The following is a 26904-nucleotide window of genomic DNA, read 5'->3' as shown; positions in this document are numbered from 1 at the left end:
TTTAAAACCAGAGTCTGTAAAATGACAGGAACTGATTGTTTGGTACTTTATCTCTCCAAGCTTTAATATATTTCCACCTGTACCTTTTGTTGAGCATTTGAGATCATGTGGGAGATGTATCAAAGTTTGATGAGAGATAAAGTGGAGAGTGGTAAAGTATAGACCAATTAGCTCCTAACTCACTTCACAGGCGATGATTGATTGGTACTTCATCCCTCTCCACTTTATCGCTCTCCAAATGTTGATAAATCTCCCCATTTATTTATAACATTCAAAAGGTTTGTTGCTGCCACTTACAGTTATACCTTCGAAAAGTATAAAAGTTTCATCAGGTGTTTTTTTTTTACACTTTGGTCAGGAAGCCTTTCATTTCATATACAACTTTAGTATTGCAAAGCAAGATTTCAGTCAGTCTTTATAATGACAGATAACAGGTAGATTACCACTTCTCTAGCTGTTAAACTGAGTGCAGTTCTGAGCATCTGTTCTTCTTGTGTGTACATGGACAACTATAAACTAGTACTGCTTTTGTTTTGTGTCCCAGATGCATTTGCACTACGCGAACTTGTATGTTCAAAGGATTATATATTTTTATGTTCTGACAAATGTGTGATTGTGTTATGTTGGGGTCGTGGGATACTATGTCCAAAGTTTTGTTGCTGGATATACATGCACTGCAGGAAAAGGAATTTTCTCATTAAAAACTATTGGCAGATATTCCTATCTAAAGGTGCATATCCACTTGCAGATCTTGGAACGACAGTACAATTACAACATTGTAATTGTACAGTGGTTACTCTTCCCCAGTAGTGCCTACACTGATCACAGAAAATGGCCAATCTGTCGTTATTATGGCCAATCAGGCGATGATTGTTGTAGAAAACGACCAGCGGGAGCGAGCATCGCTGGTCATTTTTTAAATTTTCATGCCCGATTTATGAGCGATATAACTATGTCGTTATCGTTCAATCGCTCTGTTTAATCAGCAAGTTGATACGAGGCTTAATGCAAGGGGCAATAATGTATGGGCTGGGACCCAAACAAATTTGTTATATTTTAATATTCTTTTGTACTAGTCTAGCATCTTAATCACTATATTAACAAAAATACAGACTGCATATATAGACCATAGTAAAATATGTTTAAAGGAAGTTCATTACTTATTGAGAACTGAACCGTAATAATGTTGTTTTACACATTTTGCAGGGTTTCCCAACCACGGTCGTCAAGGCACACTAATACCTCTTTTACACCACAGCTAAAACCCAGATTATTGCAGCGTTAACCTGGGTTGCTGCTAGGTGTAAAAGGGGCAAGGGTTGGGTTCCCTGGTCGAGTGACCTGGCAATCCAACCCGGGTAGCCTGCAGGGTTAACATGGGAACGACCAGTGTAACCCAGCAGTGTAAACCGGTAACCTGGGTCATCCGACCCAGGTGCCATTTAAAGCATGGGGACTTCCGGGTTTCTCAGCTCTCTGAGATGATCTAATCTCCAAGCGCAGGAAGAACAGTTCCACTGCACCTGTGTGAAGTGTGAACGGCTCTGACCCGGGAATAGCTCGGGTCGGCGCTGCAGTCGGGAAGGGGTCTGACCCGGATTGGAACCATGTTCCAAATACCAGATCAGACCCGGGACTTTAGTGTAAATGTGGTATAACAGCCCAGGTTTTAAGGATAGCCATACTTGAGCACAAGTGACTTAATTAGTACCTCCAGTTATTTTGATTTAACAATCTGTGCTTAAACATGGATATCACTAAAACCAGGACTGTTGGTGTGCCTTCAGGACTGAGGTTGGGAATCACTGACATATTGAATGATCTATTCTATACTGTAAATTACTGGTGCTTACAGACATCCCTCTTGACCAAAGTAGTATGTGTTTGTTTTTAATGTCCTTTTTCTAGTAAGTGCTTTTGTACAATCTAATTGCTTGAGTTAGTGGTTGCTTATTGATGTCGCCTCGGAAGCTATAAGCTATCCTAGTATTTAGGCAGCAGGATGACTGTATGCAGCTGCTTTTTAGTGATAGCATCTCCAGAAAGGTATTGTAGAGAGCTACTAGAGCAGCTCACGTAAAGCATTGTGCTGGTCTGGTAGTCATGACAGTGAGAGGTGCTCTGCTTGTGCCTAACTTTTAAGCATTTTCTCAATCTTTACAGTAAAACCATGATTATCTGGGGTCGTATCAACTGTTGCGGTGGTCTAAAGGCGCAATTTTTTTCTTTTTTTCCTTTCTAGTGTAAATACAGTATATACTACACTGTAGATGCAAGTCTCTTTAGGCATTGTTTGATTTACAATGCACATCCTTTCATATTCGACTTTCTTTCTGTATACAGATGTTGTTACTTTCAATAATACATGGAATATTTACTCAAATTATGTGGTTGATTCTGTTAGGTGCGATTTGGGTCCTGCAAGCCGTTCTCACTGAGATCTCGCACCGCAAATAGCATTTGCAATTCAATCCCAAACTTGCATTGCGTTTTCTGTGGAAATTCGTGTTTTTTTTGCGCACACCCCCTGAGCAGGTGCAAATCTATGGAAAGCTTTATTATATGGTAAAATTGTGAGGACACAGTGCAGATCTTTTGGTACACCCCTCACAATAAATAATAATGCACTTGGAGGGGTTTAAATAGCATAATATGGCCAATAAAGACATGTCAGTTTTCATGTGAATTTCTCTAAAAAGCGACAGGTATGTGTTGTATTGATGGGAGAGGGGTGTTTGTACTTGCAGATAAGAGCTAAAAGTGTTCTACCTATTTACAAACTTATATAAAACACTAAATTACTGGAATTTGCTGGCAAACAATCTTTTTAAATAATTTTTCCACCATTAATAAAAAGTATAAAAATTAGCCATTTGACAATGTTTAAGAACCTCCAGTACTTTCTTATGGTCACTGAAAGGCTTCTCTATGGTTCTGATATCTCAGTTGTCGCTTTTTGGGGTCCAGGATGGTATCCACACTTTTTCATGCACTTCTGAGGTTGCTTTTTGCAGAAAAGTCACACAACCTCGCTGCGAGTACAACAAATTGGCATTTATAATTGACTCTTGTATCAGGTGTGTGCATTTATGCAACATATGTGAGTTTCTTGATTTAAAAAAATGCCTTTTGTAAAATATCTCCTGATTGTTTTGACCCCTATGATTGAAAATGCACGTGCCATGCAAGAATCAGATTCCCTGTGACTTTTAATTATCCATGCAACCTCTCCCCTCATTTACTTTGGATAATCAGGGTTCAATTATCTTTTCTTAAATTTGGCTGCTAGAATCTACAAAACTTTGGGCCTGAATCATTATGGATTGCAATAGCGATTACGCACGCAGTCTCACTGTGATAGTATGCTAATCCACTGCGATCGCTATGCCGTCGCTGCACTACGTAAGTATGCCCGCTTTACCTTACACACATCCGTAATTCTCAGCAAGACTGCAAAACCATCGAGTACAATCGCAGCCTCACGCACACTTGCACAAGCTCTGACCTTACTCAGAAATTGGTAACCTCGTCGCACGCAGTTACGGCATCACAGTGTCTAATTTATGCACGCCAATGCAACAGCGTTCAAACGCACTGGCACGACTGCGTTTCGCCAACCATCCCCTTATCACTACCCCCAAATGGCGCTTCCTGTCAATCACTCTGCGATGGGTCTGAATAGTCAGTGATATCAGTCCCGATCGCAGTGGCTGGTTCACGCACTGCGATGCAGAACGCAACAATCGGCTGGTTGCGTGCGTAATCACAGTTGCAATCTGTACTAAATCAGGCTCTTTGTCCATACTTTAAGTAGACATTCAAGCTATTTGTTTATATAAGATGTAAAGTGCATTTTTGGCATACCTCTCAATATCTGGAGTTATTCTATTTGTTGCTTTTAGTTTTCTCTTTGGGATGAGAGAGATGTTTTGTTAAAAAATAATTTTATGGTGGAATTATCCTTCAGTCAATGGCTATTTACTGTGTGTCTGGCCCTTTTACTACTGCAATAACTTCTGCAGGTTTAAAAGAAAGTACCATTCACATCATCTGGCCAGTAAACTTTCCAAGGTTGAGTTGAGATACTCCCTCAGCGTGATATGGAGCTGAATGGAGAACAGTGTTCCTGTTACAACATAGCGATTCCAATGTTTGTTCTATGGTTGCACAGGAACAGCATTCCCCATTCACTTCCATGTCACTCTGAGTGGGTGTAGGTATCTCAGTGTGTTCTCACTTTAGAATGCACCTGTTCCTGGTTTAGAAATGTTGCAGAGTTTAAAAATTCTTGTACTACTTTCCCATTATTTCCAAAGCTATTCAAAAAGAGGATAAAGGATTTTTTTTTTACAGAACCATCCTTTGTTCTCAAGGGGATCAATTGCTTTTTTTTTTTTTTTTAGCGTTTTGCTAATTAATTTTGGCTGTGGTTGTATCCACTCATTTGATAACCTTTATATACTGATCTTATAAAGATCAAGATCCCTATAGTAACATGTTCATGTGTCAAAACATTGAGGAGACTTGAACTCTGGGAGCAGTGGGAGAGTAATGAGGGGGCCAATGGGAGAGAGTTGAGGGGAGTAGTGGGTGAGATATAATAGAGCAGTACGAGAAAAATGGGTGGGCAGTGGGAAAGAAGAGGTGGTAGAGATATGGGGGGAGCAGTGGGAGAGAGATGAGGGGAGCAGATATGATGGAGCAGTAAGAGAAATTTGAGTGGGCAGTGGGAAAGAAGAGTTGTGAAAAATATGAGGGGAGCAGTGGGAGAGATATGATGGAGCAGTAAGAGAAATATGAGTGGGCAGTGTGAAAGAAGAGGTGGTGGAGATATAGGGGAAGCAGTGGGGGCAGTGCGAGCGATATGATGAAGCAGTGGGAGAAATATGAGTTGGCAGTGGGAAAGAATGTGTGAAAAATATGATGGAGCAGTGGGAGAGAGAGATGGGAACAGTGGATGAGCTCTGAGGAGCAGTGGGTGAAATATGAAGCTAGCAATGAGATAGACATGAGGCTGGCTGTTAGAGAGCGATGACTAAAGGTGCATACACACAACGATTTTTTGAACGATTATCGTTTAACAAAATCGTTCACTTTGAGTCAAACGATGAACGATTATTGTTCATGCGCGTTCACGTTTGTAGTTTGTAGTTCAGTCAGACTTGTCAACTCACCGATTTTCATTAAGTTAATATGCAAAAAACGTTTGTAGTTCATAAAAATCGTTCATTACATTTAAATGAACATAGTAAATGAACAACTTAAGTAAACGATTTTAGTTCATTTTTTCAAGGTAGAAAATAGTTTACTAAAATCGTTAATTAACTCAATCGTGTGTGTATGCAGCTTAAATAATAAGATGGGTAATAGGGAGCAGTGGGTGAGATATAAAGGGGTAATGGAAAGGTACTGAGTGGACAATCTGGCATATGTATTATAGCGGCATTTTACGTGCCGCTATATCTCTTCCTGCTTTGCCTCTTTACTAAGGTGAATCAGGAAGCACTAACGATAAGATGTATTAACATCTCATCGGCCGGAGCGGGGAAAGTGATAACTCCCCCCTCCGGCGATCACTGCTGTGGGGATAGGGCGACAGCTGCAGTGGGTGGAACGGTAAAGCGAAGTGACCGTTCATACATAGCCCTGCCTAGCAGTGCTGCTATCTTACCGCCCAGCCCCCCCAATCATACATGGGGAGAAGCGGTATCAGTGCACATAACGTGCGCTGATGCCATTTCGGCGTTAATACATCTCCGCCAATGTGAGAGCAGCGAGAGACATATGAATGTGCACTGGGAGAGAAAAAAGGTGTGAGCAATTTGAGAGATGAGTGGACAGTGGGTGACATATGAGGAGTAGTTGGAGAAATATGAATGTTAGCGTGGGAGAGACATGAGGCTGGCTGTGAGAGAGATGAATAGGGAATGGGATAGATAATAGGGAGCAGTTGGTGAGATATGAAGGGGTAATGGGAAGGTGCTGAGTGAGCAATGAGAGACCTAAGTGGGGGCATTGGGAAAAAATAAGTTGCAGAAGTGGGAGAGTTTCGAGAGAGCAGTCTGACCGATACCAGGGGGCAGTTGAGTTATGAGTGGGCATTAAGAGGGTGTAGTGGGAGAGATATGATGGAGTAGTGAGATGCTATATGCATGCTTGCCAACTCTCCCTCATTGTCAGGGAGACTCCCTGAAATAGTAGCAATCTCCCTGACTCCCTGATTGCACCTTACTCCCATTATGTGGCTGTTATATTTAAAAAAAAAAAAAACAACTCAAAGATATATAAATTCAAATGGGATCATTAGTATAAAGTCCCTGCATTGGTTATAAGGCACAATGATCTGTATGACTACATGCATTTTCTGAAAAGTATCAGTGTGTTTTCATCAATAAGTAGATCTTACTAACTGCTTTTGGGCTCGTTTACATTTGGATCTAAATCAATTTTATGACACGCCTCTCAGATGTAGCAGTACACGCCCACTTTACTGCCGCGCTCATAGGTGCTGCTTTCACCATCTCCTTGAAATGCTTTTTCAAAAGTAAGCAAGTATGACTGCAGTAAATGAGGAGTAGTGGGAGAAATAGGATGGCAATGGGAGAGACATGAGGATGGCTGTGTGTGAGAGAAAGATGAGTAGGCAATGGTAGTCTTCCTTCTAGCACCCTACACCTGTCACAAATTGTGCAGTTCCTTTTTCCTGCTCTTTTCAAGGTAACCAGATTTCTCAGACGTAAGTGCTGGCCGTGATGCTATTAGTGCATGCGTTAAACCAGAAAGCAGCATCGCTGCCCTAGTTTAGATCCTCTAGTGGGAAGTTTACATTGCGGAGCTATTCACCATCGCACTGAATTGAATCTCCCCCCGTGAGAGAGGTATGAGGGAGCTGTGAGAGAGATATGAAGGGGCAATAGGAGAGATATGAGGAAGAATTAGAAAATATAAGGTGACCCATCACACTTCAGAGACATAGCTGGCTATGCCTGATTCAGAGTTGTACGCTATTGCCGCCGCTGTGTATGTGTGCGCACGCGATGTAAAAATATGCAAATGTTGCAGATGCTTTGGAGTTGTATTGAGACACGCTCCTGCGGTTATGCAAACAAAGATGCAGCATTGATCGCCAATGAGTCTATGGTCCCACTGAATGGCCTTGGAAATAGAGAGGCTGCAGCCATATTTCTTATGGGAACGCAGACTGGTCATTCCATGACAAATCATCACAAATTGTCACAAAAAAAACTCTCCATCCACTAGGGGACACTGGCGTCTCATTACAGTGGGGTATAGATGTGTGCTAACCGGGAGCTGGCACTTTAAGAATTTAGAAGTGAGACTAGCTCCTCCCTATCTATACCCCCCTCCAAGCCTCAGTCTTAGTATTGTGCCCAAGGGAGCTGGTCATACTTCTGGTTTCTCCTCAGGGCATAGTTTTAATTTTTTTTTCATCAATAAATATTTATTGAGTATAATACAAAATATTTATGGGGGTAAAGAAAAAAGGGGAAACATACATAAAATAAAGTGTAAGGGGATGACAGTACACTCAAAGACATTGAACAGACACTGAAAACTGCAATTACCAGAATAGATATTGAAATTAAATATTTTGGTTCACCTGTGGAATCTCATTTAAATCAAAAGGAGAGACACTTCGAGGAATTGGAGAGGAAAGGGGCAAGGGTGCAACCCCTCCATCTGTAACACGAAATAGCCATAGAGTGCTCAACCTCTCTCATTTCCATCTCGAAATGGAATTTTTTTTTTAGTTATAACCTTAGCAAATGAAGGAGGGGAAGGGGACTTCCAATGCTGAGCTATAGTGGCTTTAGCAGATATCAAAATATGGCACAAGACGTATCGGTCAGATTTGGGAATGGAAATTAGATACTGATGGAGAAGGGCGAGGGAGGGATCTAGAGTTAAAGTGAGACCTAGGACATTTTTAATAAGAGTGAATACTTCTTCCCAGAAGGGGCGCAATAAAGGACAATCCCAGAAGATATGGAAAATAGAGCCTTCAGAATGACAGACGCCAACAGAACTTTGAGACTGTGGGACAGATTTTGTGTAATCTAGAAGGTGTCAAATATAATCTATTTAAGAGTTTTACATACATTTCAATGTGATTAGTACATTTAGACATGGAGAAGGTAGAGAGATAAATAGTCTCCCATTGGGAGAGGGTGAAAGTGCGTTGGAGATCTGTTTCCCACTGGAGTTGGGCAGGAGATTTAATTGTCAGAGCTATAGGAGAGAGTAGGTAATACCAGAAAGAAATAGCCCCACTAGAAGAGGGCCTATTAAATTTACTCAAAATTTGGTGTGGTGGAGTCTGGAATACAGTAGGGCCGGTGTTCATCAAAGCATACCAATGTGTAAGTTGGTGATAGTAGAACCAGGCAGGGGGTCCCAATGAATACTTAGTGCAAAGGTCTGAATACGAGAGAATAGAGGATGCGGAAAAAAAGTCCGCTAAGGACACAATACCCAAAGTCATCCAGTAGGACATATTAAGGCTAGGTAAAACCTTGTTCAATGCCTGAAGAGAAATATTTCTGGTGGGCAGGGTAAAATCAAAATGGGCCAGGAGACTATGATCCCAAACTTTTGAAGTATCCAAGATTGTTTTAGGGAGTAGGGGAATTTGTGGGCTTAGTGTATGGGGTATCCATAAAAGGTCAGGGAGGGGAAATTGCCGAAGGAGAGCATGCTCTAAATCTACCCAAGGTTTAACAGAGGGGGGGAGAAACCAGTCGCATATTTGAGAGAGAAGGGCCGCTTCATGATATCTGGTCAGGTCAGGGAGATTAAGGCCTCCCTGAGGTTTAGGTCGAACCATACGACTATAAGCCATTCTATGTGCTTTACCTTTCCATACATAAGAAATCATCAAGCGGCGCATCTGTTGCAATAATTTACCTGGGATAGCATACGGAATAGCACGGAATAAATACATCAATTTTGGTAGTAGCATCATTTTGAACGCCGCTATACGGCCCAACCAGGAGATCTCGTGGCTCATCCAGGCAGTAGCTAGAGAGGACAATTGCATCAAAAGGGGAACATAATTTTCATTAAAAACAACATTAATGGAGGATGGTATATTAATTCCCAGATATGATAAGGAAGACTTCTTCCAAATAAAAGGGAATCGACTCTTTAATGAACGTAGGGATAAAGGTGGTATATTAATGGAAAAGCTTCAGATTTTGTGACATTCAATTTATAGTAGGAAGCTGCACTATAATTTTCTAAAATGCTATGAAGCGATGGCAACGAAATCTCCGGGTCGGTGACAAACAACAAAACATCATCTGCAAACAGACATAATTTATGAGAGGTGTCATAGATAGAGAGCCCTGGAAACTCAGATGACAGGCGGATTTTTTGAGCAAGGGGTTCTATGGCCAGCACATATATTAGTGGGGAAAGGGGGCATGCCTGTCTGGTGCCATTGGAAATTGAGAAGGGTGAGGAGAGAAACCCGTTACTAAAAACACGAGCAGAAGGATCAGAATAAAGGGCATTAATGGACCGAAGAATGTCGCCCCGGAAACCATATCTATATAAAACCTGGCGCATATATTCCCAGTGGAGCCGGTCGAACGCCTTCTTAGCGTCAAGAGATAAAAGGAGGCATTGTAATCTATTGAATGACACCTATTCAACCAAATCCAAAACCCTCCGGGTGTTATCGGGAGCCTGGCGTCCATGAACAAACCCCACCTGATCGGGGTGAATCAGCCGGGGAAGTAATGGGTTTAAGCGGTTAGCTATCAGTTTAGCAAAAATTCTCACATCTGTATTAAGGAGCGCAATGGGTCTATAATTTTTACTCTCAGAGGGATCTTTACCAGGTTTCGGAATGGTGACTATTTGTGCTTCTACCATTTCGGGTGGAAAAGATCCGGTATCTGAGGCTTCTGTAAACAAATTTAAAAGAATTGGGGAAAGGGCTTCAGTAAATACAGAATAGAAAGAGTCTGAAAAACCGTCAGGGCCGGGGGCTTTGCCCTTGGGTAATTTAATTACTTCCTGAATTTCCTTCAAAGACCAAGGGGCATTTAGGGACGCCAGGCCATCCGAATCTAGAGAAGGAAGAGATAAATTATCTAAAAAAGAGGAAATAACATTAGCCGAAGGTTGGGGGATTAAAGGATCCTCACGTAAATGATATAATTTCGCATAATAGTCCGAGAATAGGTTAGCAATGTCAAGGGGATTCAGGCATTTCGAACCCGAGGGAGTTAAAAGACATTTAATTCTGTTGCGAGCTTGATGACCACGCAGCTTACGTGCTAAAAGACGGGAGGCTTTTTTACCGGCCATATAAAATTTATGTCGAAGACGAGTAAAAGCCGCCTGCATATGTGACCTAAAAAGTTTTTGCAGCTGCGCTCGCACTTCTTGAAGTTGTATACTCAATATTCTAGTGGGACGGATTTGATACTGGGACTCTAAAGACCGTAGGGTGGATTCCAGACTATTCTGTAGTTCACGAGATCGGGCCTTAACTTGAGCTCCTTTTTGGATGGAGGTACCACGGAGAACTGCTTTCAAGGCACACCAATGTGTGAAAACAGAAGTGTCAGTAGGAGAATTAGTCTGTATATATAGTTTAAGAGAATCAGTAAGGGCCAGCAGAGTCTCAGGATCTTTTAATTGGTACTCAGGATGACGCCAGGGACGCCTAGTAGGAAATTGATGGCCTATATCCCAGGTCCATAAGACAGGTGCATGATCGGACCAAGTAATAGGGAGAATTTTAACCCTTTTAGTAGACTGTAGAATTCCCTCATCCAAAAGGACAAAGTCAATTCTAGAGTAACTATTGTGAACTGAGGAAAAAAAGGTATAATCTCTCTCATCTGGTAGGTAAGTACGCCAAGCGTCATACAAATCGTACTTCGCCAATAATTTCTTAAAGGCCAATGAAGGGCCCATATCATAAGGAGAAGAAGAATGACCCTGGGGTGAGGATCTGTCTAATTTAGGGTCGAGAACTAAGTTAAAGTCACCCAGCAAAATAAGTGCACCCTGGCAAACTTTAGATATTTCCTCAAAAGTATCTCATAAAAAGGGGACCTGTCGGGAATTAGGGGCATAGCGAGAAACCAAAGTGACAACAGTCTCCTCAACCTTCCCAATAAGAATGAGGAACCTGCCGTTTCCATCTTCTATTTTTCTATGTAACACAAATGGGGTATTGGCATGAAACAGTATAGCAACCCCATTACGTTTGAGAGGGCTATTAGCCGTTTAGCATACAGGGTATCTATGGTCCTTTAATATGGGGGGTGCTGAGGATGAAAACTGCGTCTCCTGTAGGGCTACAATATTAGCCTTATGATGATGGAAAGTAGAAAGAGCCAAGCGTCTCTTTTGTGGGGAGTTAAGTCCCTTGACATTTAGCGAGAGGACTTTAACCATTGGATAGTGAAATACAGTGGAAAATTGAGAATGTTCTAAGTGTACGTGTCACACAACAACAAAAAAAATGGAAAAAAGGTTACACATAAAAATAGGGAAAAAAATGAAAGACAAAGGCAGAAAAGGGATATAGAAAACCCAAAAGGCCCAGTATATCGGGCCACAGCAAGTTGCCGTGGAAAAACAGTACGGCAAAATGGTTAACATGTTGGGCGGACTGTGTCATTCCCCATCCCTGAGACCTATTATAAAACAAATTATAAACATACAGTAATATATCACATTTACTATCCCCTCTCCACAACCTAACAACAGAGAAATAATCTCAATACATACTACGTTGAGAAAGAAGGCAGGAGAAGGGGAAAAAAGCATTGCAATCAAACAGTAAATCACTTACGTTATATGGAACAATAAACAGAAATTGCAAGGATACAACAGACCTTACACCGGAAGTGTTTGTATTTCAGAGGTACAGCATGGAGCGTCCACAAAAGAAATCCAGATCTATAGGTATGGAAGAAACAAAGTTCCTATAGAAAGACTGTGGTTGTGGTGAATAACTGAAGAATACTAAGATGATTCGCAATAATCCGTTGCTTAACAGATCTAGATGTATCCAAAAGAAAACCAGGAGATTTTGAAGAAGACCAAAAAGGCAGCATATATCGGCTTCATCCCACTGGAGACCACTCCGATTGGAGAAGACGAGCTTGTGAAGATGTAGGAATCGAGACAGAAATTTCCCACTCTGCTAACAATTTGGCGCCAGCTTCCAGTGAAGAGATAATAAATGTGGAGCCATCTTCGCACCATAACTTCACTGGGAAACCCCATCTGTTTTGGATGTCGTTATCCCGAAGCGCTTTCGTGATAGGTTGGAATTTTCTCCGTGTATTAATGGTCTGGATCGAGAAGTCGGAAAACAACTGGAGATTATTAAGAACTTCCGCGTCCCCCGACTCTCGTGACGCCCTCAATATTTCTTCTTTGATATGAAAGAAGTGAAGTCGCAGGAGGACATCTCTGGGAGAGCCTGCTGGAGCTGAGCGGGGTTTAGGTAGACGGTGGATGCGATCTATCAGCAAGTCGCGAACCTCTGCAGATGGCAATAACTTCTGGAAGATGTTCAAAGCAAAGTCCTGGAGTTCTACATTTGATACCGATTCCGGGACGTCTCTGATTTTAACATTGTTCCTCCTGGATCTATCTTCCAAATCCGCCAGTTTGTTTTTGACAGCCGCCAATTCCGTGAGGACTGAGTTATGAGAGGTAAAAAGATCATTATGGGAGGAAACTAGTTCTTGCATCTTAGTCTCCAAGTTGTTCGTACGGTCCCCAATACCAGTCACTTCATTGGTGAGTTGTTTAATAGACTTGGAAGTCAGAGGTAAGGTCCGTGCGGAATGCCTGAAGCATTTGATGGAGAGTGCGGACAGTAAGCGGAGCATCAGCAGAAAGATCAAGATTGACATCAGGGCTAAGAGAAGGGACAACCTTGGTTGTTAGTGGAGATTTCCCAGCAGAGGATGAATCGGTGGTTTTCTGCGCTACAAATTTGATGGGAGGAGCGAGAGTAGACAACTTGCTTCTTTTGTTGGGCATACTGTCTGCTTCGTATAACAAATATATAGATATTTAGAAAGGGATAGAAAGTCAAGTGGTTTCTGTTGCGGTCAATGCAATATTAGGTAAATATGGGCTGTGGAGGTCTCATAGGGACGAGTGATGGATATCACTGAAAAAACATGGTATCAATGGATGCTACTATCCTGCTATTAGGGAGATGCTGAAGAGTGAAATATTCATCCACCAGCAGGAGTGTAATGATGAAATAGATAGGCCATGTATATTATATTGGAGGGTGATAGGGACAGAGCCAGCTGCAAGTAGATATCTTATGAGTGTGGGGCCCAAACCCAAGATGGCGCCTGTGGCTTCCCCAGAGGTGATACAGCAAACCTGGTGGTCAGCAGTCCTGGAGAGGGAGAGTCCGTATCAGCAGGGGCCAGGATCGGTGATGGTGTGCCCAGAATCCGGGTGCGCCGAGCGGCACCCGCGGCAGTGACGTCACGCGGGCCCCCGCCGGAGCTCCGAACTCGATCCCGCGGCTCCCGGAGGGTGAGTAGGCCGCAGGGTTCAGCAAGCACCGGGACCTCAGGAGGGTCTCGCAGTAGGGCGTCAGGCACCGCTGGGCTTATTGGGGATGAAATGGGACCCGCGGCGGCCAGATCTCGCGAGTCCCCGTCCGGGCTCCAGCTCAAGGCCGCGGCGTCCAGGCGGGAGGTAGGCCGGAGAGCATCGGAGGTCACCAGAAGCTCAGGAGGAGCAGGTAACTGAGCGGAGGGGAGGAAGGCACCTTTAGGGAGTAGTTGGAGGGTGACAGACCCCTAATGTGCAGCCAAATAAGCTCCTTTTTTGTGCATATTGCAGAAGCTCCACCAAAGCACGTCCGTGCTAGAAGACAGTCAGGCCACGCCCCCCGGCATAGTTCAATTTTAAGATAAAGAAGATGCTGATTTTTAGCATTGAGGATATGACTGGCAGCTGGCTGCCCCTGCCTGTCTGCGATGATGGAGCTGCCGGGGGGACTCTATCATAGCTGCTTGTGGCTCGAGCTGGGATACTCTGCTATGGAGACAACTGTCTCCAGGGTAGACCAGTACACACCGCATGCGGTGCACGTTGCGGTCCCCCAATAGCCTCACCGGCAGCCTAGGCAGTGACTGTGAGTATAATCCTGGCTTCCCGATTAGCGGGGTGGCCAGGCACAGAAAGGGCGGTATTTGCTAGACAGCGGCAGTCCACGGACGTTGTATGTAATATAACAATGGGCGCCATGGGAGGGGGAGGGGGGGAGCATATCACTAAAGTCTGCTCCTTGCTCCCAGCTGCTTCGGCGCTTCTCAGCACAGAGCTGACAGCCGGCGACCATTACATGCTGACGCTGCTGCAGATTTAGTGTTTGACTATCCAGTCCACATCTGGAGGTCCCACATGCTGCTGCGTGCAGACCGCATAGCGGACCTCCATTAGTCACGCAAAGCAGCCACATGAGTGTATCTGGCTCCCCGTCTAGCTGTGTTGTCAGGTTAACATTTACAGCATTGCAAGGCTACTCCGATTAACGGGGCAGCCAGTACATAACACCAGCAGTGGCTAGTCATGCAGAAATGGCGCGCAGATAAACCTCTGTTTTACACCTCCTGCACTACTTCAAGAGGCTATCTAAGCTTCCCTCGAGGTTGCGGGTGGCCATTGACAGTCTGCTACATATATAGTGTTCACTCTAGCTCCGGCGGCAGGCAGGGCGCTGGAGCTAGAAAGGGCACTTCCTCGCGCCTCCCCGAAAAGGGGGTGTGGCCATTGAAAAGGGGGCATGTCTATAAGACGCTTCCCCCTTTTTGTAACTCTTGGGGGTGTGCCCGGCACTTACGGACACGCCGGGCAGCCCCCAAGCACTGCTGAAAGGAAGAATAGATGCCGGGTGCATGCGCCCGGTGTCTATTCACCGGTGGTGACCGGGTCACTGCACATATCCCCACCTGCGGGACACTGCGACACTGGAGATGGCTGTTTTAGCGGGGCACTGCGCGGTAAGGTTTGGGCGCTCCAGAAGGAGGACTTGGGCGCTCCAGAAGGAGGGCAGGGCGCCGTGTCCCGCTAAAACTGCCTAGCGGGAACGCTACATATAGAAAGCCTGCACCGGTATCCGGCATTACGTCTGCAATGCTGCTACAGGTGCGTGTCATTCTCATAGCTGCTTACCTAACTTGATACTGTTAGTAGACAGTGGGGTTTGGGCTGGGCAGGAGAGCAATTATAGCATCAGCAATTATTGCTTCCTTATATGCCTAGCTAGGAGCGCTATTTGGAAACTCTCTCCTGCCTCTCTGTATATCAGCTTAATTTTTTTACCTTGAGTCAATTACTTACAAAGAACCTGATTTTACTCCATAACTGTATAACAAGGTCAGGGATGTCAGAATCGCGGTCTTGTACGGCGCAGGTTATAACGTGCTCCAGTTTTGGGGTCCCCGGGTTCAGTACCCGGCATCTCCATGGCTATTTGGATGGTGTGCGGGTTAGCATTGCTGCCCCTTAGCACGTTGGTACTCATAACTGTAATTTAACTCCCTCTGCTCAGCTGGAGGCTTCTCAGAAAGAGAGAAGTGTCTCCAGGTCTAAAGTATACAGACGTGTGTTAAGTTCCCGTCTGGAGATGCCACGTATACAAATTCAAGTACATTGAGCAGTATCTCAATGGTAGTGCCCCCGTCTAGCACACCACACAGCCCGGGTTTCTCTCCCATCAGGCCATCCCCGGTGGTCTAGTGGTTAGGATTCGGTGCCCTCTCAGCTGCGGCCTGGGGTTCGATTCCCAGTCAGGAAACCAGTAGTTCAATACCCCTAGCGCAGTGACTTATTAGATACACTGCAGCTGCCATAGGGCTGGTTTTCTATGGTGCCTCTAAAGAGCAAGCAGTATATCAGCATCTTTGGGCGGTGACGGATGTACACAAAGCAAGGACTTTAGCATATAGGCACAGGCCTTGTCTGATATACTATCGCTTAACATTATAAAGGGTGTGATTATTATCATCCTATTAGCGTTGTTTATCTTGCGCTCCTAATCTGTTTCCGTTATATACAATCTATCACAGCATCTTATGGACTGCCAGACCCTCTCCAGTGGTCTGGAATGGGGTGTTTTACAACAGGTCTCTAGCAGACGGTTGTCCATAGTACTCTTATCGAATGAGGAAGTGTATCGTGGAGCGTATATGCTCCATATAGAAATGCATCCTAAAGTCCATTTACACAGTAGTGGCCTTGATTCTTCGCCCTGCTCTAGTGGGCTGCTGAGTTAATAGAGCTATTGTAGCCTAATGGGACTAGACTCTATCTGAATTATCTCTTTAGCAGAACAGATTGGAGGTTCTGCTGCTTATCTTGGCAGGGCTTCACGAGAGGTCTGTAATCTCTCTTTTAGGTATTCAGCTCCAGCTAATACAGTCCGCTAACTCTGACACAAGATTCCCTCAGCTGATTCGGCCTCCCGTAAACCTTATTCATGACTCTTCGGGCCCTAAGAAGGCTTAGAAGCTGTTCCACAAGAGGACCTTCCACTTCTTGTAGTTCCAGAGCGCAACGACTGCTACTTACCAGGACTAGAAGTCTTCTTCCAGACCCACTGCTGCATGGGTTCCCTCTCACTTGGGGGACCCCAGGGTGGGAGCATGTTTTCCAGTCTTTAAAGTGTGGGTACACTCTTGCCTGGATTTGGGACCTCATTATCCAGGGGTACAAGCTTACATTGGCACAGAGAGGCGTGGTGTTTCCAACCTATGTCTTCTTCTGATAGACTATCTATGGACCCTTCTGCTGCAGGATGAGGGTGTGGCTGTTGCAGGGGCTATCTAGAGATAATAGGGAATTCCATCTCTGTTGGTTCTTTCCATGCTTCGAGCTAGTAAGAACATTTCCTTCAGAGCACTACCGCCGCATTGGGTAGGTGTAGGTATTTTGGTGTGAACGCCAGGGCTCGCTTCCTGCATAGGTCAAGGTGCCTAGGCTCCTCTTTTTTTCCTGCAGGCAGGTTCTCGGTGGTCCTTCGTCTGGGATCTCTGACAGTTCTGGTATCAGCACTCTCTATTTTCTTTCAGAGGAATCTGGTTTTGCTACCGGACGTTCACACTTTCCTTCAGAGAGTTATCAGGTTTACAACCGCTATTCATTCCTCCCACGGCTCCGTGGAGATTGGATCTTTCTTACAGTCTCTTCTCGGTTTGAACCGTTACAGATTGTAGATTTGATATTCTTATTTTGGCAAGTGGTTATTCTCTCAGTCCTGGTTGTCTGCCAGTAGTGTGTCGGAACTTGGGTTTCTCTCCCATTGTCCTTCTTACTTTTTTTTTCTGTGAGGACAGGGTTGAGCTTCGTTTGCACATGTCTTTCTTTCTTAAGTTGGTGTCTGCGTTCCTCATTCATCAGCATATTGTGTTTCCAGTGTTGCTGGAGGATTCTCCGTCCTCTAGATCCCTGGATGTTGTCATCAGGGTCTACATGAAAAGAACGGCATCTCTCACGTAGATGTTTTTTTTCTGTTGGGCTGGTATGATTTTGCTCATCTTCGTTAGTTGGTCACGCAGCAGGCTATTGCACGCTGCAGTAGTCTGACCATCAGACAGGCCTTATGGCCTCATCTCAGGAGCCTATTGTTTCCATCAGGGCGCATGGTGGGTTTTCCCTAGGCGGCTGGCCGACGGGTTTTCTATGGCTCTTGTTTTGTGGGGCGGCCTCTTGGTCGTTCCGACATATAAAACTTTATCGTTTTGACACTTTTGCGGCTTCTGCCTCGCAGTTTGGCCGTGAGGTTCTGCAGGTTTCTCGGCGCTCTCCCGCCCGGAATGGGAGCTCTGGGATGTCCCCACTGTAATGAGACTCCAGTGTCCCCTAGTGGATGAAGGAGAAAACAGGTTTTTTGGTACTTACCGATAAATCCCTTTCTCCGATTCCACAGGGGACAATGGACGCCCATCCGGCGCTGTGAACGTGTTTGTCTATTTAGTTGTCTCCTCCTCCTCCTAACATTACTATCATATATGGAAAACTTGTGTAGCTTGGTGTGAATGACACAATTCTCCTCCGTCAGTATTTAAGGTGTCACGTCTACTTCTTTTCCTTCAGGCTGGTTTAACAGCAGGTCTTCGTCTTGGTTCCTTAAAGGTACAGGTATCCGTGTTGTCTATTTTCTTTCAGATTAAGTTAGCCTTCTTGCCGGATATCCAAACCTTTCTCCAGGGCGTAGTCAGAATTCAGCCTCCCTTTGTGTCTCCAACGGCACCATGGGACTTAGATTTGGTACTTTTCTCCAGTATGACACGTTTGAGCCGTTACAGAGGGTGGAGATAAAATGCTTAACGTGGAAGGTGGTTCTTCTTTTGGCACTCGCCTCAGCGAGGCATGTGTCATGTCGCCCTCCTTATCTCATTTTCCACGAAGATAGGGCGGAGTTGCGCACACAAGTATTTCCTTCCAAAAGTAGTATCGGCCTTTCATATAAACCAACCAATTGTGGTCCCTGTGTTTAAGGATGAGTCTTCAGCCTCTAGGTCCTTAGATGTCGTCAGAGCGCTCCGGATTTATATCAACAGGACTGTCCGATGCTTTGTTTGTTCGGTTTGATTTGGCGCGTCCAGGTTGGCCGGCTTCCAAGCAAACCATTTCTAGATGGATTCGTCTGGCTATCAGACAGGCTTATGTGGTGTCTGCACGACAACCACCGGTTTCCATTTCGGCGTATTCAACACGCTCGGTAGGTCCTTCATGGGCGGCTGCTCGTGGGGTCTCCTTAAACCAGCTTTGTCGAGCAGCCACTTGGTCAGGCAAGCATATTTTTCTAAAGTTCTACCGCTTAGATACTTTTGCGGCCTCCGCTTCAGAGTTGGACCGTGCAGTTTTGCAGGGTACTCAGCGCTCTCCCACCCGGGATGTCCCCGTTGTACTGAGGCTCCAGTGTCTCCTAGTGGATGAAGGAGAAATTAGGATTTTGGTACTTACCGATAAATCCCTTTCTCCGAGTCCACAGGGAACACTGGACGCCCACCCTGCGCTGCTCTACCTGCATTAGTTACTGTTTCCAGGTTCAGACGGTTGTTTGTGTTTCTGTTGTCCGATTGGAATGTTGTTTTTTTTTTTTTTTTTTTCCAATCTACAACTGTTTACTTCTTTATACATGAATGCTGTAGCTTTTATGTCCCCCTCTCATTACTTTCCAGCTCCCCTCGGGCACAGTTTGTTTTTAGACTGACCTGGGGAAGGGGGGGGTAAAATGTTTTTGTACATAAAGTATGTTATACACCTAAATACAGTCTCTCCTTGGTATAAGTTTCATTTTGGGAACAGGAATAAAAAAAATATTAAGTACGGCAGTTGAACCCTTCTTGCACTAAACATGCAACTGGTAAGTTCAGACTTGTCTTGTAGTGTCTTTCTGTGTGGTCTAGGGATGGCCATCCGGTGGTTTTCCATCGATGGTCACCAACGATGACACTTATCAGTGATAACCATCGATAGTACAATAATAAAAGGTGAATCATCTATAATTTGCACCACTTGATGGCCACCGCTGCCGGGAGTCTGGCAAGCCGCGGGCTAATAAAAAAGCAGGTGCGGGGCTTAGTGGACAGCCAGGGGGCGGGGCTAAGAGCTGTGTAATGAGCAGAAAAAAAATCTGGCTCCACTTTGCCATCGATGGCAAAACCATAGACCATCGGTAGTAAACCATTGATATTTATAAACTATTGATGGTCGTTGGCCATCCGTTCTGTGTTCTCAGTTTGGCTGCAGCTTCTGCATTGAGAACTAGTGATAGAAGAAACTACGGGCCTGATCCAGCATGGATCGCAGCACTGCATTCGCGCGAACTCGGCTGATGTTTGCAAACTGCGCGTGCGCGAATCAGCCACTTTGATCGGGATGCGATTTGCAGTGAGCACGCATAGAAATGGCAGAGTGAGTTACAGGAAGTGACCGTTTGGAGGTGTTCAGCCTGTGCGTTTGAACGCAATTACTGGGACGTGCATAATTTAGCACCTACGAATGCATACTCAGCCCGAGTACTCATTGTGTGCTGGAAGTGTAGCAGTTTGTGTGTGAGGGTCAGGTCAACCAAAACTGCGTATGGGTTTGATGGTTCTCAATGTTACAAATGTTTTCACTGTCTTACTAACTAATGCGGATGTAAGTAGAGTGTAGGGGGCGGCTTTATGTAGTGCTAGGCGTCTGCATCTTGTGCTGGGGCGCCAGTGTGATCGCATTCATTTGCATAATTTTGCAACGGGTGCGTGTGAATGCAGTGTTGCGGTCCGTGCTGAATCGGGTCCTAAGACAGTTTATCAGGTAAACTGTATCAGTGAATAGTGGTAGCTTGATCAAGAGTGTGACAAATGGATAAAAAGTACATTAAGACTCTGCAGGAGTCAGTGACCAAATATGCGGCGGTTACAGTAGTCTAGTCTATAGATGACTAGTGAGTAGATGAGTTAAAGGGGCAATGGAATATAAATAATTAAGCAATGGGAGAGATAAGAGGGAGCAGTGGGAGTGAAATGAGGGGGAAATGGGAAGATAAAAGGGGCACAAGTGTAGCAATAAGACATGTGAGGAGGAAATATAAGGTGGCAATGGAAGAGATATCAACAAGAGTGATATTCTTAACCTTTATTTATAGGCCACCTAGTATGGAGGACAACAGGAAAGAGCTCCGACACTCGCCTGGCCGAAGCCAGGGCTGGGAGAAGTACTTAAACTCAACCGTCTGTAATGTTCAAACAGAGAAGACTGCAAGAAAGAGAGGACGAGGTCCAAGTCCCATGGAGCCGTGGAGGGACAAAGGGTCGTTGTAAACGGATAACCCCCTACAAAAAAAGTCTGAACATCCGGGAGAAAGGCCAGTTTGTTCTGGAAGAAAATGGACAGTTCTGAAACCTGAACCTTCAGGGACCCAAGACGTAGGCCCGCTGAGAATCCTGCCTGCAGGAAAAGGAGGAGCCTGGACACCTTGAATGTTGTAGGAGGCGATCCCCGCCATTCACACCAGATCACATAAGCCTTCCAGATACGGTGGTTGTGTCTGGATTTAACTTCCTTCCGGAGCATGGTAGGGATCACAGTACATGGGGTCCCCTTTCGCCTTAAGATTGCCCTTTCAACAGCCACGCCGTCAAACGTAGCCGCCCTAAGTCTAGATAGATGAAAGGACCCAGCTGCAGGAGATCCTCTCGCAGCGGTGGAGGCCACGGATCGTCTATCAGCAGTAGATACAGGTTGGAATACCAAGCTCTGCAGGGCCAAGCTGGAGCCACTAACAGAACCGTGGCCTTTCCCTCTTGATGAGTTGCAGAAGAGGAATTGGTGGAAACAGACAAATCTGAACTGCCAGGATGTTGAGAGTGCGTCCACTGCCACATCCTCTGGGTCTCCTGTCCGAGAACAGTACAGAGGCAGTTGACGATTGTTGTTTGGACACCATGAGGTTGACTTGTAGTATGCCTCACCTCTGAACAAGCTGCTAAAACACCTGGGGATGGACCACCCACTCCCCGGGATGTACGTCCTGATGGCTGAGGTAGTCTGCTTCCCAATTGTCTGGAATAAATATTGCTGATATTGCCACAGCGAATTCCTCCGCCCAGAGTAGAATGCGGCTTACCTCCTACATTGTTGCCCAACTTCTGATGCCGCCTTGTCGGTTTATGTACGCCACCGCTGTGGCTTGACCCTGCAACAGGTGATGCACAAGTTGAAGACCATAAAACACTGCCCATAATTCTAAGATGTTTATGGGAAGTCTCTCTTCCTGTGGAGTCCAGTGGCCCTGGAAGTGGTTCTCCAGAGTCACTGCCCCCACACCCCCTCAGACTCGCGTCTGTGGTGAGGAGAATCCAATCCCACACTCCGAACCTCTTGCCCTCACAACAGGTGAGATGAATTCAGCCACAAGAGAAGAGATAAGAGTTCTGGGGGCCAGCTTCACTAGTTGGTGAACGAATAGATGAGATCCTGATCACTGGGAGGGGAGGTCCAGTTGAAAAGGCCTGGAGTGGAAGCGGCCGTATGGAATGGCTACGAAGGCCGCAACCATCTGCCCGAGGAGTCATATGCACAGGTGCACTGATACTCGTCGACGTTGTAAGATCAGCCACACCATCTCCTGAATGGAAGTTGCTTTTTCACCGAGGAAGGAAGACCTTCTGACATGTCCAGAATCATCCCCAGAAATTGAAGCCTCTGTGTTTGCTGCAGATGGGACTTGGGAAAGTTCAGGGTCCACCCTTGTCGTATGAGGAGCCTGTGAGTCACCAGTATGTTTTGTACTAATTGGTTCTTGGAAGGAGCTTTCAGGGGGATATTGTCCAGGTAAGGGACAATTGTGACTCTCTGAGTCCAAAGAAGAACCATCATCACTGCCATTACCTTGGTGAATACCCTGGGAGCCGAAGATAGGCCGAAGGGTAAGGCCTGGAACTGAACATGTGAGTCCTGAATTCCGAAACGTAGGAACGCCTGGTGAAGCGGCCAGATGGGAATGTGTAGGTAGGCATCTTTTATGTCCAAAGACACCAGAAACTCGTTTTCCTCGAGCCCCGCAGTGACCGTTTGAAGGGACTCCATCTTGAACTTGAATACTCTCAGATAGGGATTGAGATCCTTCAGATTCAGAATAGGTCTGACAGATCTGTCAGGCTTCGGAACCACGAACAAGCTGGAGTAGAACCCTTGTTTTAATTTATGTGTGCTACCAACATTCGAGCGTTCAGAAGTTTGTCTATAGCTTCTTGTATCACGACCCATCTTATCGTTGGAAACTGGCAAACCTGTGGTGAAAAACCGAGGTGGTTGGATCTGGAAATTGAGTTTGTACTCCTGAATGATGAGGTCCCGAACCCAGGTGTCCGGACAAGATTGTGCCCACACTGCCCTGAAATCTCGAAGACAAGTGCCCAGGTGAGAGGGAAACCCGTCATGCACTGGGTTTGGTGGAGGGCTTATTGTACTGGTGCAGCAATTCTGGTGTGTAGAGGTTGTAGCTGCTCTACCCCTACCTCTGGAACCACGAGAAGTGGTAGGTCCTCCTCTGGAACAGCCTATAAATCTTCCTGATGCACGAAAGAACGGTCCTGAAAAAAGATTACGGGAAACTGGAGTAGCTGAGGGGAGATAAGTAGACTTACTCCCGGTAGCCTGGGGGTAAGTCCACTTGTCCAGTTTGGGTCCGAACAGGACGTCAACAGTGAATGGAAGTGCTTCCACTGCCCGCTTTGATTCTGCATCAGCCTGCCACTGTCGCAGCCAAAGCGAAAGACCTAGAAGTGAGAATACATACCTCTTTTTGAAGCCTCGCCAAGATAAGCAGCCGACTCCCCAATCTGTTCTGCTAAAGGAAGAAGATCCTCAGCTGGGAGTTCTGTTCGTAATCCTTCGGATAGTTATTTAGCCTAGGCTTCAACCGCCTTATTGACCCAGCAACCCACTAGCGCAGGGTGAAGAATCACGGCTGCTACTGTGTACATGGACTTTAGGGTATTCTCCAACTTCCTATTCTAAGTCTCTTTTAAGGAAATGGCCCCCCGGTACTGGCAGAACCGTCTTTTGGACAGACTAGACACTGAGGGATCTACCGAGGGTGGAGTCTCTCCCTGCTTTATGTAGGGAACGGGTAGGAGGACAAAAGTAGACGGGAACCACCGACTTAGCTAGGGAATGAGCCCAGCCTGGTTCAGAGGGTGACAGAGTAGACCTCTGAGATCTGGAAACCCCTATACTTATGAGAGGCCTCCAGTTCTGCAGACAGGTGTGACATTACAGAAGTGAACTGCACCGCCCAAGTCGGCGGTTCCGGCGTCAAGACCATCGCGACCATCGGGCTTGCGACGAGACCCTTGTGGTAGCAGAGCCGAAAGAACTCCCACTGACCTAACTTTTGATGTCAGTGGGGCTGGCTCCAGACGGTTGGCGTTCCCATGGGAACGCCTCCATCTGGGCAGCCACGCCCTCGGCCCGCCCACCAAAGGGGGCGTGCTGTCACTCAACATCGACAGCACGCCCCATTTGGTATGAGACCCGGTCGCTATCCGGGTCTCGCGCATGCGCACGACGGAGCTGGCTCTGTCGTGCGCATGCGTACTTGGCCACCATCGACCCGGACTCAGACCTCACGAGCGGGTCTGAATCAGGCCCTGAGATATTTGTAGGAGATAAGGGCAGAGAGGGAGGAGAGCCACACTCACCCAAACAGCGCTGTTAGTGCCAAAAGTGCTATGCATAAATCACAGCAGTATTATTACACTCTGCTCCTATAAAGCCTAAACCCCACTGATCACTCTTGAATCCTGGGGAAGCTGTCTCAGTTTCAGCGCTGACAAAACAATCGGCGCAGCAGTACTCCATTGGCCATCGGCTGTGCTATGGAAGTTCCGGGGCAGCTGGGAGCATGAGCAGACCTCAGCGTTAGGCTTGCGCCCCCCCCCCCACTCCCTGCTGTTTCCTGTTTTAAATGCTGTATAAGGTGCTTTCGGACTGCCGATGCTAGTACACATCGCCTCTTTTGTGCCTGGCAACTTTGCTAATCGGGGATCCAGGATAATACTCTCAGTAACTGCTGAGGCTGCTGGTGGCGGTGAGGCTAATCTAAACTATGCCCTGAGGAGAAGCCCAAAATATGACCCTCCCTTGGGCACAATACTAAAACTGGCTTGTAGGGGGGTATAGAGGGGGAGGAGCTAGTCACACTTTCTAAATTTTTAAAGTGCCAGCTTCCGGTTAGCACACATCTATACCCCACTGTCATGAAGTCTCCAGTGTCCCCTGGTGGATGAAGGAGAAAGTAAAGCATCAATGGATACAATACCAGGGAGAACATACTGAACAGTCCATGAAGAAGCATGGCTGCAAGATCAATTTTCACCGCCCACAAGTTCTGATAAGTACAGTAGGTTAAGGTAGGTGCCGGGTAAGTTCAAGTATGTTCTGGATATCTGAAGATCAAGGTGATTTCAGGAGGGTCCAAGGGAGTGTACCGGAGTTCCAGATAAAGATAACATGCTGAGGAGTCCAGGTTCCAGTGAGGCAAGTTGATGGTGAACACAAGCATATGAGGACTAGACCAGACTAGTACAAGGGGAAGATCCATGAAAGCAGTCCCGAGCAACAATCCAGGCGGATTTAGGAGAAAGCTGCAGTCTGTATTTGGGAACTGATGGTCTACGCCATACTTGCCTACTCTCCCGGGACTGTCGGGAGCCTCCCGAAAATCGGGTGCCGCTCCCGAAACCCCGCAAGACTAGGCAAGTCCCCTGGAATGGATGCCTGCACCTCGGTAACCCCCGCGCCAGCCGCAAAAGTGGGCGGCGCGGGGGTGTGATGACGCGATTCGCCCTGAATCGTGTCATCGTAGCCCCGCCCCCTGCCTTATAATGCCAGTAATCTTGGCATTATAAAGTGGGGGTCGGGGCCACTATGACGCGATCGCGTCGGCACGCCCCCGCTCCGCCTATTTGACCCGCCCCCATCCTCCCTGCTTTGACGGACCTGCCAGCCCCCTCCCGGATTCCCCTGACGACGTGTCGGCAAGTATGGTCTACGCACAACTCCAGTGTTTCCCGATTGGCGCATGTGCAGTATCCGTACTGTGCATGTGCCAATTTCTGCCTGCGCCGGCGGTCGTAGTGCCCTCTAAGCCGCAGCATGATTGACATGCTGCAGCCTTTTGGGGACCGCAACGGAGAGTGCTTTACAAAGCCACGACTTGTCGCCCCTGTTTTGTAGGGGAGGCAATCGGGAAGCCGACTGCCTAAATACCGGCAGCCGGGTTCCCGACTGTCTTATCCCGGCAAGGGTGAAATGCCGGGCGTCTAGATGTAGACGCCCCCATTTCCCCGACGCCGGGAGACCGGCGCCCGGCATCACGATCGTAGTGATGCCAGGCGCCGCGAGCGGACAGCCGCAGCGGGGGAGGGTTAGGTTTAGGGCTCCCGGGGGGGACTTAGGGTTAGGCACCCCCTGGAGGGTTAGGGTTAGGCTAGGGGGAGGGAGGGTTAAGGTTAGGCACCCCCGGGGGGGACTTAGGGTTAGGCACCCCCCCGGGGGACTTGGGTTTAGGCAGCGGGGAAGGGGGTGGTTAGGGTTAGGCACTTAGAGGGAGGATTAGGGTTAGGTACTTGGGGGGGAAGTTAGGGTTAGGCACCCCTAAGGAGGGTTAGGGAGGTTAGGTTAGGTTAGTGGATACTCGCCTATCCACGATCAGGATTTCCAGCGCTGTCGGGCTTCCGCTGCGTCGCACTCTGCTTCTGTCGGGCTGCCGCTGACGGGAATCGAACCGCCGGCCATGCGGCCGACGGTATTTCATACCAATTCCTTTTGTAGGTGTGCCAAGGCCAGGATCTGCGTCTTCCAACGCAGATTTTCTGGCCCCAGCAGTGCAGCACACTGGAGGAAGATATACTGATGATAACTTCAGGAAAGGAAGAAGCTGGGGGGACTGCTGACTCAGTCAGGCAGAAACCAGGAGATCCACAGGGCTTCTACTGTGCAGTAAGCTGATCAGAGCATACAGCTGAGAAAGGTCACAGGAGCATCCTGAGCAGCCTTGACTGTCTTTTCATCCAAGGAGAGGGAGTCCTGGCCATGGAAAGTATTCAATTAGTGGGTCCAGCTGAACACCAGACGGAATAGTGGGGTCCGTAGTGCAGTGGGAAGAAGGCAGTCAGAAAGATGAGGTGTAATAGGTAAGAAAAGAGTAATGCAAGAACAGTGGATCAGATAGGAGGCAAATGAGAGATATACAAATGTAGTTAGTGTATGAATATGCCCCTTTGTTTAGTGGTAAGAGACATCCTGCATCAGCGCTTATTGCAGTGATACAGGAACATTTTTTGGGGGCGCCTTACTAACTAATGGGCTCCT

The 26904-nt window shown here is 46.6% G+C and overlaps 1 protein-coding gene across 1 annotated transcript in view; it reads left to right on the top strand.

The window, feature by feature from the left end:
* The window catches only part of TEX15 (testis expressed 15, meiosis and synapsis associated), a 108222-nt gene that overhangs the window by 885 nt on the left and 80433 nt on the right, over positions 1–26904 (top strand). The window lies entirely within an intron of this gene.

This window comes from Taudactylus pleione, unplaced genomic scaffold, assembly GCF_031769625.1.
Source record: "Taudactylus pleione unplaced genomic scaffold, aTauple2 ptg000454l, whole genome shotgun sequence".
Lineage (NCBI taxonomy): Eukaryota > Metazoa > Chordata > Amphibia > Anura > Myobatrachidae > Taudactylus > Taudactylus pleione.
The sequence above is the reverse complement of the archived record's forward strand: the minus strand, read 5'-3'. Positions and strand labels throughout refer to the sequence as shown.